Source organism: Nipponia nippon, unplaced genomic scaffold (assembly GCF_047370975.1).
Source record: "Nipponia nippon isolate SJK-2023a ecotype South Korea unplaced genomic scaffold, ASM4737097v1 scaffold_9, whole genome shotgun sequence".
NCBI lineage: Eukaryota > Metazoa > Chordata > Aves > Pelecaniformes > Threskiornithidae > Nipponia > Nipponia nippon.
Genome location: NW_028262413.1, coordinates 25,992,749 through 26,005,904, shown reverse-complemented (window position 1 = coordinate 26,005,904; position 13,156 = coordinate 25,992,749). Strand labels below are relative to the sequence as shown.

At 43.0% G+C, this 13,156-nt stretch overlaps 1 protein-coding gene across 4 annotated transcripts in view; it reads right to left on the bottom strand.

Moving 5' to 3' along the window:
• CSNK1G1 (casein kinase 1 gamma 1) overlaps positions 1-13,156 on the bottom strand; it is a 110,928-nt gene that overhangs the window by 78,523 nt on the left and 19,249 nt on the right. For all 4 annotated transcript variants that reach the window (XM_087743881.1, XM_087743878.1, XM_087743880.1 and 1 more), the window contains one exon: positions 9,926-10,007. The gene's annotated coding sequence lies outside the window, so the exon portion shown is untranslated. The remainder of the gene's footprint in view (positions 1-9,925; positions 10,008-13,156) is intronic.

The window sequence follows — 13,156 nt, the reverse complement described above, 5'->3', positions numbered from 1 at the left end:
AAAGGAATGCACATGAGAGAGGAGTCGCTCATCCCTGTCCACAAGAAAAGCTTCACAACTTGGGTCTTCTTAGTTACTGGATTATCCAAACACTGAAACCACATTTCCTAAGCTGCTTTCAAAGTCATTTATTCCCTCTGTTACAGGATCAGCATTCAAGAGACATTGGGGCAAAGCACAGGTGTTTATGTCTCAGCTAAGATGTCCTGATGGGTGCAACCTCCTTCCCAAAGCACGCAGTACCAGCTAGCTTTGCTGTTGTTCTTCATATATAAAATAAACACACCGGTAACCATATAAGCTTGCTTGCTATTCAACAAGTAAGTGAGAGTGAGCATTTGACAGATACTTCAAACTGAAGCTGGCTAGCAAGTACATAAATGAAGGTTTAAGGACACACAGAAACAGAAGAAGCTACAGTAAGTGCAGCTCTGTGCTACTGTATTTCCCATCCTAGCATGACTTAAAAATTAGTGACACTGCAGAGAGAAGCCTAAAGTTTTCTCAAGAACCAAATCCAGTTCCTGTGATAAGATTAAGGCAACTCAGATGAGTTTGGTGCAAAGAAATTAGAAGACGCCTTATGGCTTCCCCTGGGTTAGCAAAGGGGAGCAATTTAAGCCAACACCCAGCAAAGAAATAAACAGTAAGCAAGAAGCGACTACCAGAGGAAGTCCTTGGTTCCTGAAGTTGGAGGAGAAAGCTATTTGTTCTACCCTTTCACACTCATCTAGACTTAAGAGTTAAGCTTATCTTTTAAAATGAAGCAGAGATGCAACACAGGTGCTAACAGAGATTTGTAGCCAAGGAAAGCACATCCTGATGATAACATTCCTTTGCCTTGCAACACATGGCCTTGGACTAGTTACGGCTGGCAGTTTTCTTCACTTTGAGCTTTAGCATTCATTTCACAAGCACCAATCTTCTTGAGCAGAGAGATGACACCTTATTCCACCCTATTAGCTTTAATATCATGATCTAAAACAAGAAGTGTTGGGTTTTTTTTTTGTCCCACGCAGAGACTTACCTCCTAACCATGGGAGAAATCAGAGTACTTACGCTACCAAGTGTCTTTGTGTCCTCTGAAAGGCACCAACCTCCCATCCAAATCCATCCCCACCCCCAGATCTTCAGTTAAATAAAGAAACAGATGAGCCTCTAAGAATTCATTGCTGAAACCCTGCCTCCCACAACTACAGATCACCTTTAGGCACTATCTTTAAACCGTATTTTCAAGATTAATTACTTCATTACAGTGCCTGTTCCCCTTTCACGCAAACAATATAACCTTGAGAAAGCTGAAAAAACAAGCCCAATTCTTCAGCCTACAAGGCAGTTCTTCCACAAGGAAAGACAGCACCTTTTGATAGCATCTATATGCAATGTCCAGTAGTTGCCTGTGCATCAGGCACTTTGCAAAAGTAATCTTTTGTGGTTTGAAACCTGAAAATGGCTCTGTACTCAGCTACAAAATATCCCTTTGAATCACTGCATGCGAAAGAAAATTCATGCCATTTACAGCTTAGTCTTCTCAGTCAGATCGTGAAATCCAGCTGGTGGCGCAAGGACATTTGAGATTTTTCAGAAGAGATTCATGCCATGAAAGTGCAGGTGCAATCAGAGCATGAGCAAACACACCAAGACGCACAAAGGGCGAGTTTGGCACAATACCCCATCTTAGGTGGCCAGTAGCAACATCTAGCCAAGATGACAGGAGCATGGGAAATACACAGCAACCTATACTGGAGCTAAAGACTTGAAGATCATTTCACAACCTGCAGTGATACTACTGCAATGATGCTGGACTGATTTTCCCCACTTGAATGAACTTGTCCTGCTTCTTTCTGAATCTGTGTAGCCTTCTGGTACCCACAGGTCACAGAACAGTGCTCTGCATCTTGCATCAAGTGAGGTATCGCCTCTTCTTTTTGAGGCTGCAACCATCAGAGTTCATTGGAGGTGAACTAACGTCCTCGTTCACAGGACCAGCACTATGTTCCCAAAGAGAGCATCCCAAAAGAAGTGAAACTCGATACACTTTCAGTGTGGCCAACTTAAACATCTACATCAGAAAAGTCTTTTCTTTTTCAAAGTGACATTTGCATTGATACATGAGAACAGGAAGTGGAAGAATACTGCTTTGTCACAAAACTGCACCGATTTGATTCTCATTCAGCTGGAGAAGAAAGTTTAGGAGAGAAAGACACTGAGGACAACTGACATCTCCTGCCTTTTAAAGGAAATGCTGAAAATTGAACTTCCCAGCATCTGAAGACTCAACATTAAAATGGAAAATAAACTGTCAACCATCGTGGTCTGGCCATCATCCCTCTACAGGACGTATCTCAGGACAAGGTGAAGGTACACATGTAAGAGGGAACAGCCTACCTAAGTATAGTCAAACCCCTGTTTGTGATGGATCATTGCTTGACCATGTCTATAAAGTACCAGCCAGATGTCCAACAGCTGCCACAACCTCCCCAGGGGACCTCGCTTCATTACCTGCCCTCTCTAAAGCGATTTACTGCAACACTGCAACCTCTGCTGCTGCTTGAGGAAGAGAAGATGACAGTAACCATGTATTTGCCTTTAGAACTCACTTACCGTTACCTGTCAGCTGGCTAGGAAGGCAAGTAGGATAGCCCCTATCTGAAGCTTATCTGCTCTTCTTCCACAGGGTACACGTGCAAATGCAGCAGAGTACAACCTGGGCCCTCTCACACCAAAGGATTTCTGAAAGGAAATGGAAGATGCCACGTCCAGGAACAGTTTATCTGAGCACAGCCGAGTTACAGCAACCAGCAAACCAGTGCTTGTTAGTGGGGCTGTTCATCACTGATTCAACCGCATAGGAGTCAGCTTTATTACTGCTCAGATTCTTTCCGTTTCCCCTGAAATGGTACCAAATGCAGGTGACAATGCCCACATACCCTCCAACCTCTCTTACACACTCGCATGCTGAGAAAATAAAAGGATTTTACAGCCTTTTACAGGAATCATTTCCTGGATTACTGTGGTAGGTGCATGTTAGCAGTGGGGCTTTGGTTGTTTTAAGGAAAGGTCAGTTATACTCTACGACAATTTTTCTAATTCATGTACACATATAGGAAAGCAGCTTATACCTGATCTATGTGGTGATCAGATACATATCATATCAATTAGTAAGCTTTAGTTTTCCTGGTGGTGGTTTTTTTTCCAGGAAAGCAATCAGTGAGACTAAGCATCCATGTACCACCCAAAAACAGCTTTCACAGATCTATTTACAACAGCACAACTACAGAATTTGGGTGCGAGTCAAAGCTCCATATGTACTCTGCTTCTGGCTTTGATCTTATAGTAGCTCAGATACATGGTGACATGTTTAATATTCAATCAGCCGCAAGTGCTGAAGCACAGTAAGAAGGTTCAAGGTGATGAAAAAACTTCCAAAACCTTAGAAGTGAAACAATTAAGCATTTACCTCCAGATTTCTCATGACCTGAGGGAAGTAAACAGCAGGCAAACCTTTCTCAGACAGCCATCAGTTTATCCCAGTAACATTTGTTAGCCACTTTCCATGCTCTTCCTAGTGGCTACCTTCAGATGAATCCCTAAACGGCTCCACAAGTCCTCTACAGCACCCCACGAGTCCGAAACACTGCTTCCACATCACAGAGAGGTTCAGACTCCTCCACACCATCCCCAGGGATGTAACAGACCATGAATAGTCTAGACCACAGCAGCCTTAGTAGCTTAGTGGCTAGGCTGAGACAGGCTAAAAACTGAAATTAAGCAGAGACAAGGCAACTCTAGTCCAAAGGAGCCTCCCAGAGTCAGCAGCCATAGGTCAGGGTCATGGCTCTTCAACTACAGGCCAACACCCTGCCCGTAAGGTATAGGACAGCTTCACAAACAGTACCAGCAGCACACTGGCACGCTACAACCCAGAGAGCACAGGACAGACAAGCAATGGGAAGCACCAAGTCCAAGTGCTCCCGAGCCTGGTGCTGGGTAGGAGGAAGAGATTTATGTCCTGTATCCCCAGAGATGGGCCAGGCAGATCAGAGCAGTGCCTGAGTGTACCACCACCTCCCTACTCCCACGTGCCTCATCCTGATCTTGCCTGGTCCCAGCTTCCTGCTCTGCCCATGTCCTAGGTACAATAAAGGACAGTGGGAGTCAAAGCCAGGCTTTAGGTGTCTCCTGGGGGTTGAAGGAGACGGAGATGAGCTGGTTAGAAGAGCTGAGTAGTCCCTAGGTTACTAGAACAGCCACGGCTGGTACATACGCATCAGATGGCTTATCCTGTTTAAGATCTAGCTACCCTAAAAGGCATCTTGCTGCTCCTTCATCCACAAAACGCTCTCACGTCTCTCCAGCTCCAGCAGTTATTTGACCTATAATTGAGCCAACTGCAGAACTGGTTCTGATGGCTTTCCATCAGGTTCCCGAGCTGAATCCCTACTGAGAGGTTAAAAAAAGGCTCAGAGGCAGTCCAAGGAAAAGTACAGGTAGATGGTATCATCCTTTTCAGCTGCACCACGTTGTCACACACTGTTGTTCCATTAAATGTCAGCAAGTTCCTTAGCTGTCCTATTGGACATTTATGATTCTTCTAACACCTCAAAATAAATGTTTGGTAATTTTCAGTAGCTCTTTTCATATTCTGTATAATAACAGAATGCCAAGAACATAAAGGCTTTCGTTTTTGTTAACTGCAGTAGCAACAGCTTTCACTGAAACTGCAGCCACATCTTCCACCCTCACATGTTTTTGAAACACTGGGATGTAGCATAGCCTCCCTCCCCCATCCCACCAGGAGAAAACAGGATAGGAAATGCTGAATTTCAAAACTGGCAGATATTTAGTAAGCAAAATAATTCGGTAGCATTTTGAAAAGCAGTTATCTAGCATATACTTAAAGGAGAAACAAACGCAACTTGTTGTGCAAGGATGACAACAGCCGGTGACCACAGTAAAACCCAGCTAGTAGCCAGTGAGCATGTGGCCCATGAACTCATTTCAGCAAGGCCTTACTGTAAGTATACCCATGCGCTAGTTTTGAAAATTATTGAAAACAAGAACGTAATGCAAGCAGCACAAGGGAAAGGAGTTTGAGGTACTACTTCAAGTACCAGTCTCACATCTTACTAGAAAAGGATATTCAAGTTACCTCCCGCTTAAGCGATATCAAAATTTTGTGGTAGGCACCTAGAACTTCTGAAAAAGCACCAAAACGAAGGCTAACGTACCAAAATCCCTAATTGTGAAGACTGGGGCATCCATACTCTGTCCTGAAGCATTTCCAGCACTAGGTAAGTATTATTTCCAGCAGAAGCACCTCTAACCTAAACCAGCAGATACTTGGACCTCTGAAACCTTGAAGCCATTTGCAGAGCCGCACCTCTCTACCCAATTCATACTTCTCAGGTATATATATATATATATATATACTCGTCACCAGTACCCCCAGTGAAAGACTAATAGATTTATTCTTGAAGATTACCTGTGCAGCTTTTCATGCATTCAGTTTTTTAAAAGCTGCATCATACCTGCAACAACCACGCTGTTCACAGACCGACTGAAGGCCCAGCCAGGAGACCACCATTACAGCCACCTTGGCTGTCCAGTACACACACCTTCATGCCCAAACTGCACAAGGGGAAGCACAATGGGACCTGGAGCAAGGTATCCTTGTGGGGAAGGGAAGGGAAATGGGACAGCTCTGCTTTGATTATCTAGTTTCTGCAGACCCAGAGGAGAAAACAGACCCAAAAATCCAGGTACCAGATCATTCACCCCCAGCAGAAGAGTCCCTGTGCAGTCTTGGAAGGACAGTGCTACTTGAAGCCCTAGACTGGGGTTGTTTCAGAGACAACAGCTGCTTGGACCTCCTAGCAGTCACCATCAGGACTACTCACCCCACGTCTCCCAGTCAAACATTGGGGCATTCGTTTCACCCAGCTGTAAAACCGAGACAGGAGTTGGTTTCCCATGGAAATATGAAACAGTCAGTCTAGCAAAGCACAAGGGTTGATCACAGAAGACCTACAAGTAGGCAAGAAGCCTAGCTGAGAACCAGAATCCATAGCAGGATCAGCATAGTGGCATATCCACCAGATATACTTAGCCCATACCACGCTAATTGCCCAAGTAACGCTAATTCTCATAAGACAGCTTGATCCCATCCCCCTCTCCCAACAGTACATTTATGGAAACATTAAAAAACATGGAAAAGGCCTCATAGCGTACCATAAAAAATAAGGCTCCATCGTTGCTCGAATGAAACTGCAAGGCTTGCACTGGGTTTTTAGCAAGAAAATGGAAATCATGCTGACATACAATTGTTCCACCCCCGTGTTCGCCTTCACACATTTCTTACAGGTCAATTTTAAAGAATTAAGTCTTGTTCAGCTAAACATCTGGTGGCTGTTGCTACAGGAAACAGACTATCTGCAACATTTGAGCAAAAATCATGAGTTACATAAAAGCTAGACTGCATAAGCAAGAACAAGCGTTTTGCCAGTCTATGAATCTCAAACATTACAGGAAATCCCATGTTTAATTTTTGGGTTAGAATACAACGAAGTGAACCTGTATGCACTACAACAGTCACGAAGATTTGAGTTTTCTGTAAGTTTATGAGAATATAATCATGCTGTATTGTAGTTAACCTTCTAGCTAGCAGCTGTCCTAAAGATTTTCCATAAACAGCAGAGACAGATGAACTACAGCTTCAAAACGGACCAGTTCAGCTCTAGGCATTTTCAGACTTAAATGAAGTCAGTACAAGTGAAGAGTTAGAGAAGATTGTTTTGGTTGTTAACTATTTGAGTTAGGGGCTCCCCCATGCTTAGTGGCAGAATATTTTTACTTAATGCTACAAAGCACCTTTTTGGTCACTGTCCCCTTTTCCCCAGGGTTTATCAGTGTTTGGAGACCAACATCCAACAGTTGGAGCTATGCTGCACTGAACAGCAGGCATGATTTTGTGGAAAAAGTTGAGAAGGAGCTCTAATGGCATCACCATTCGAGACCCTAAGACCAACTAGAAGCCTTGCAAGATTACAAATTTTTGATTCGGGCTTTACAGATCATGAAGTCCCACAACAGGAGATGCAGCATTCCCGAGAACATCTTAAGCAGCATAACTCTAATATACTGGAATTGCACTTCACATTATGTACCTTTCTACAAATAGATATTGCTGTTCTTTGAGGAGAGCTTCAGGCACTTAAATAATCTAGAAGTCTGATAGATGACTAATACAACTAGAAAGCTTTGCGTACAGAAGGATATTTTAGCTACCACACATCATTAGGACTGCTCTCAATACGCAGCCAAAGAACAGCAGATGCACCTACGGCTTTCACTGCTGTCTCCCTCTTTTTGACATAGGCTCCGAGACTGGTTGCAGCTAGCTTCCTCCAGCACCGCCTGGAGACGTCCACTCTGCAGTCAACCCCAATCACTTAGACAGCACAGAGTTCTCCTCTGCAAGCCGCCATTGGTCCAGGTCTACCACAATACTGCTATGTACTGTACTATGTATCTATCTATGCAGAAAGCCACTCCAACACACCACTTAGTGAGCACAGTGGAGATGTACCACATGACCAACCGTTTAAGACAAGAATTTAACCATTTAACCAGCAGCCGCTACTGCTCTTGTTCATTTATACCATCCAGGAAAAAATCTGCTCCTAAAGCCAGATTCTTTAAGCTGGATGTGGTTGACCAAGCACACTGGAGGACAACACGGCAGAGTCGAGAGCTGACTCTTCACTTGCACGGACAATGCCTGTTTCTAGAGAACAAATGCAGGAGTGGAAGCGTCTGGCACTGGTTTCACCGGAGCTGGGAAAAAAGTCAGGCCAGGACACCTCTGCTTGAAGATCCTGAGGCAGGGAACATGCAGATGAAGACACAAATGCTCCTTGAACGAGTAATGACATGAGCCGGGGTGCTAGCTTATAGAGGAGTACAGGCAAGTAGAAGTCATGAAATTGGACAACCAGAGCTTCTTTAAATATTAAATTTAAATATACAGAAAGATAAAAGCAGGCAGGAACAGGATACAAGTGGAGGCAGCTTGGGAGGAAGATCCATGGCTGAGACAGCAGCACTTTTCAGTGTCTCGGAATTGATAAAAAATTTCAGTAATGCATTATCAACTTCTACTGTATTATAAAAAAGAAGACAAGATGGGTCTCCTCGTTGTATCATTTAGCATTCATGCTGCCTAGCAGTCTGTGCTAAGAATCCTCATCCTTGGGTGTAAGCAGCTGAACAGAAAGCAAGGGGGGGAACAAATTAGACATTGCGAACCAGGTAGAAGTTTGCCCAAGTGAAAAAGCACGCTATGATCCCAAACCCCATAGAAATAGGTTGATTTGATAAAAAAAAAAAGTTCCCAAGATCCCAGACATCTTACAGGCAGAATAAAGAAAAACAGGCCAGTGACTTCAGGCACAAAAGAAACCCTCCACAACATCAACAAAGCTTTAGACTTCAGGGGCTTATCTTTAAGACAAAACAATATAAAATGAAGCATAGTCATATGACTACAGTCTCCATTGGACTCATACAAAGATGTTAAAAGCACTGTACTGCACCAGTCTGAATTGCTCAAACTAAAGACTTTTCGAAGAATTAATGGCACTCCTACTACTGGCACCAAAAAAAGATAAATTGGTTTTAAGGGATGAAACTGCAAAATAATTTGAGATACCATATCAAGCAAAATTGAAAACAGATTTCTCCTCCAGGCTGGAAGCTACTGAAAGCATGAAACTGTTGTCCATTCATCTGCCCCCCCTCAGCTGAAATTATCAAAAGGCAAGAGCTCATTAAGCTTTCTACATACAAAATGCAAAATGGAAATGAAAATTTTGAAAGAACGTTTTGTCACATCATTTTGTCCAAAAGTAGAAACAATATTCCCAAAGGACGATACAAAATTATGGCCCTAAACAAAATGCCCCAACTACTTAATCAGTATCATGTAGTCTGTACTGGCTTACGTTTGAACAGAAATGTAGTTTGTCACTATATATATGTTTTTTCAGAAGTCCAGAAAGGGAAATCTAGCACCAGTTTCACTCCTGCAGTACTCATTATGTACACCCAAAAAAACCTCCTGCCAAGCAGAGACTTGCACTGCTCTCAAGGTCATCACTTTTATGAAATCAGAACACTTGCTTTTTTGTTTACTTTCATCACTATTGCTTGTTTCATGAAATCAAGGTAGCTATCCACACTGGAGTCAGTTAAACATTCTCACCTACAAATATTATTCCCTTTGATTTCTTCTCTCCAGAACAGAATATTTTCCCATCACCTTCAGTTTTGAGTTTTCTGCTCATTTCATAGGTCAGTTGTAATAGAATAGGCAATCTAGCCCATATTTTACTTGTCGCACTGGAACAAACACTTACATACAGAGCACATCAACTCTCCTCCTGGTAACAAAGTTAAAGCACTTTTAGGGAAGCTTCAGTTCACCAGGAAAGACTTTGGACTCTCCCTGACTTTAATCCTACCCAGTTTCCTTGTTGGAGATATTCATCACTGACAAGCAGCATTGCAGCTACCTACTTCTCAGCTCAACACGTTTCTAAAAATAAAGCCAGGGAGTGTAGATCAGGGATGCAAGTTCCCAGAGAAGTTACTTCAGGTGAAAAATGCTGACAAAATTGAAAGGAAAAAAAAATATTAAAATGGAAGTAAGAATTCAACTTGCATTAGGCTCTCTAAGGATACTTCCACAGGCTTGACAGATATTTCACATACCCTGGTTATAAGTTACTGGATTTTATAGTGTCTTCCCTTATATATGGTTGGTTTGGGGTTTTTTTAGGAAGGAATATTTGAATTGCATGCTAAGACGCTCCAGAATATCAAAGGCACATAATACCCACCACACGTTTTGTAACTCAGTTCTTACGTTTGTTATCTGAAATCACAGGGTAGCAAGTGCTGGGGCACAGGAGCAGCAGAGCAGCCAGCCAGTCATATCTGTAGCAAATCTGGAAAAGAAGAAAAAACATTTTTAGAAAGTCTTAATGCAACAGTTTATACCAGCAACTTCCAATCTTGCTTTATTCTGCTAAAAAAAAAAGGCATTGTTTGCAGTTTTTAGTTTAATATACTGGCTTCCAAGTATACTATGGATGAAACAAAGCTGAACACCACTTCTTATAGTAAAATCTAGTATTTCTGCTCACCCCATGTCAGGGCAAACTAATAGCTTTCTGTGCAATAACATGAATTTTAGTTCAGAAGATGACAGTGTTTTCTTAAAATATAGATGTTTCTGGCTCTTCAGCAACTTTGGTTTTGTTTTTGGTAAACTGTGCTTCCCCACCTTGGGAAACAGGTTCCCAAACCTGAACTCCCATGACACAGCATCCCTGGGCTGGCTCTGCCTCCTGCGATGCTCCAGGCACTTTGGTCAGAAGGAAACACAAGGTTTTTTTTTTTGTTTGTGCCTTTTTCCCCTTAAATAACACCCTCCAGAGCACATAGCCCATAGGGCAGAACAGGGCCTAAACAGCAATTTCCAAGGGGGAGTGCACTGTAACAGCGATGTGAAGGTTGAACCAAAATGAAACTATTTCTGGAAAACTCTGCCCAGGGTGACCAGAGACACGCTGTTCTGCATTCAAAACTTGGGCATTTAACTTCCTTTGGAAGAAAACACATGGATTGTTCTAACAAAAATTAAAATTTTATAAAGCAACTTTAAGTTCTGAGAAGCTCTGATTGTCATCTATAAGACAGGTTCTTCTGACACGCTGAAATACTGCTCTGACGTGGACTATAAGCCACCAGGCTCCCCAGTGCCTAACAGGCATTCAAAGTCTATGCCTAAGCTAGCACTTTTATCCTTATTTTCCTAACTATTACAGCAAGGGTAGAAGTTTAAGTGTCCATATTAACTTCTCAAACTGCTTGTTCTGTAAGCGCATGGGGGAAAAAATAGTCACTCTTTACCCTGACCACAGCAGAAGGAAACCCTGTACAAGAGAGCATTTTTGCTTTCTCCAACATCAGGTGCAAGATAGGCCGAAGTTGCCACCACCGCACTGCCAAGAGACACAATTTTGACTGAAGCATGCAGGAATTTGGTCTAGCTCTACCCTGTACTTTCATAAGCTTGTTGCCAGTCCAGTCCAAGTCACATATGCGCTCTTCCAAAGTTGTTCATGATTTCTGTCCTCAAGAAGCTAGGATTGCTCAATGGCATTGTATGAGACTTCAAAAGTCCCCACGAGCTCACAACAGCTGTCATTACTTAATCCTTGTCTACAATTATCCAGCATCAGCTCCTGAATGAAACCAGCCACCGGGGCAAGGAACACATCACTGCTTCACAGCTTCAGTGTACAAGCAGTGAGTGACACCCATTCCCCTAAAATGAAAAGGCACTAGGTAGTTGACTATATCCCCCAATAATAAGTTTATTGCAAAGCATTTAAAGCAAGCTTTTGTTCTACTTGATGTTAAAGTTGTTCCAAGTTATTCGACCAGGTCAAAGGCTGCAGCAAGGAATAACCAGCTAAACTTGTACCAAACTAAGCCCTACAAGAAAGGGAAAACGCAAGTGCCTATATTCACAGGGAAAGAGAGACTGCAGCTTTATTTAGTTACTTGACATTGCAATCCTAACACCACTCTTGGGCAAAGAATAGGAGTATCCCACTAACACGACACTCCACATATTTAAATGCTGAACACCCTTTAATCTGGTGAAGTTTGCTCTTCTGCCACCTTGAACTTACCAGTTAAACTTAGAAGGAAAAACAAAAGTTGTGCATAAAAATTCCAAATAGGGTTCATTGGCCAGAAACTGCATCAGTTTCTTTACATAAATACCAACCTCTACTAAGAGGTGGCATCTCCAAACAAGGAAGCTAAACAGAAGACTATAACCCGCTCCATGTTACAATGATTTACTTTAGGAATAAAAGTAAATAAATCATCTCATGCTACCCTAAGGTACAGGTTCGAACCAGGGGTTAGATATTATTCATAATCTGCTCAAAGAACAAGACGACAGGCGCATTACAGAGGAGTCAAAGTGTAATGTGAAAAAATCCTCCACGCCAGTCAGCCTCTGCCACTTCCTACTGGCAAGGCCAGGTGACAAAAACCCATCCTCACCTCATACAAAACATTTACTAATAGATCTTTCGACCTGCAACACAGCAAACGCAACTCCTCCCATGTTCACATGGATGGGACTCCAGCATCTTGAGAGCACCTGAGGTTCAAAAGGTAGAGCTCATTTTCCATCCTTTCCCTGGCCGTACACTGATGGTGCTGGGCTCACCCAGAAATCCTGCCCAGTAGCAAGATAGCTCAAGCAAAGCACAGGGGAGCCCAAAGTAATAAAAGGATTCAGCTCATGACTGCAGCACACGTTAAACCGGGCCGAGAAACCAGGAACCTTGTTTAGCTGCAAGCATGGCATGAAACAGAAAGCCACCTCTTGCAGCAAGAAAAAGCAATGGTTAACAAGTGAGAATATGCGGACAAACCGGTTGGAGCACTAGTTTATCATGATAACAAGCTCCAGTCTTTCCTTTTCCAGAAAGCCTCCCTGCCCAAAGCCTAACATTATGTAGAACCCAGGGGACCACGTCCCTTCTTGAAGGGAAGACAAAGGCAGCTGAAAGACCTGCTATGGAAAGAAAAAATGACAATGAAAGAGGCAGTCTGAAATCACGAACAGCAAGAGGGACTCTTTCTAGCTTTTGACAGATAATTAAACTTTTCTTGTGTTTAATTAGCACCTCCACACACCGAGCCCATTTCCTGTGACATCTCCTTGATGGCACTAGGCAGGCCTTAGGCTTGGAGACACACATCTCAGCTTGAACTCAACAGGCCTTGGCTTCGTACGACCATGCAGACATAACGCAGAATCCTTCAATGAGGATGCTCTGCTTCCCACCAGGCAACTTGCTTCAGGAAGAAGAGTTATTTATTTTACAGAGTGCCAAAACCAGAAGGATACAAAGCATTCAGGCATGTGGAGCCAGGCATGGGTCCCATGCACCTGTATTCCGGATGTGCTCCTCTGCATCACTTGGCATAACCACGGCAAAGCCACGTCTTCTCAGCACACTGCCAACAAGCAGAGTTTCCATTTCAGCCTTCAAAGGCCACCATA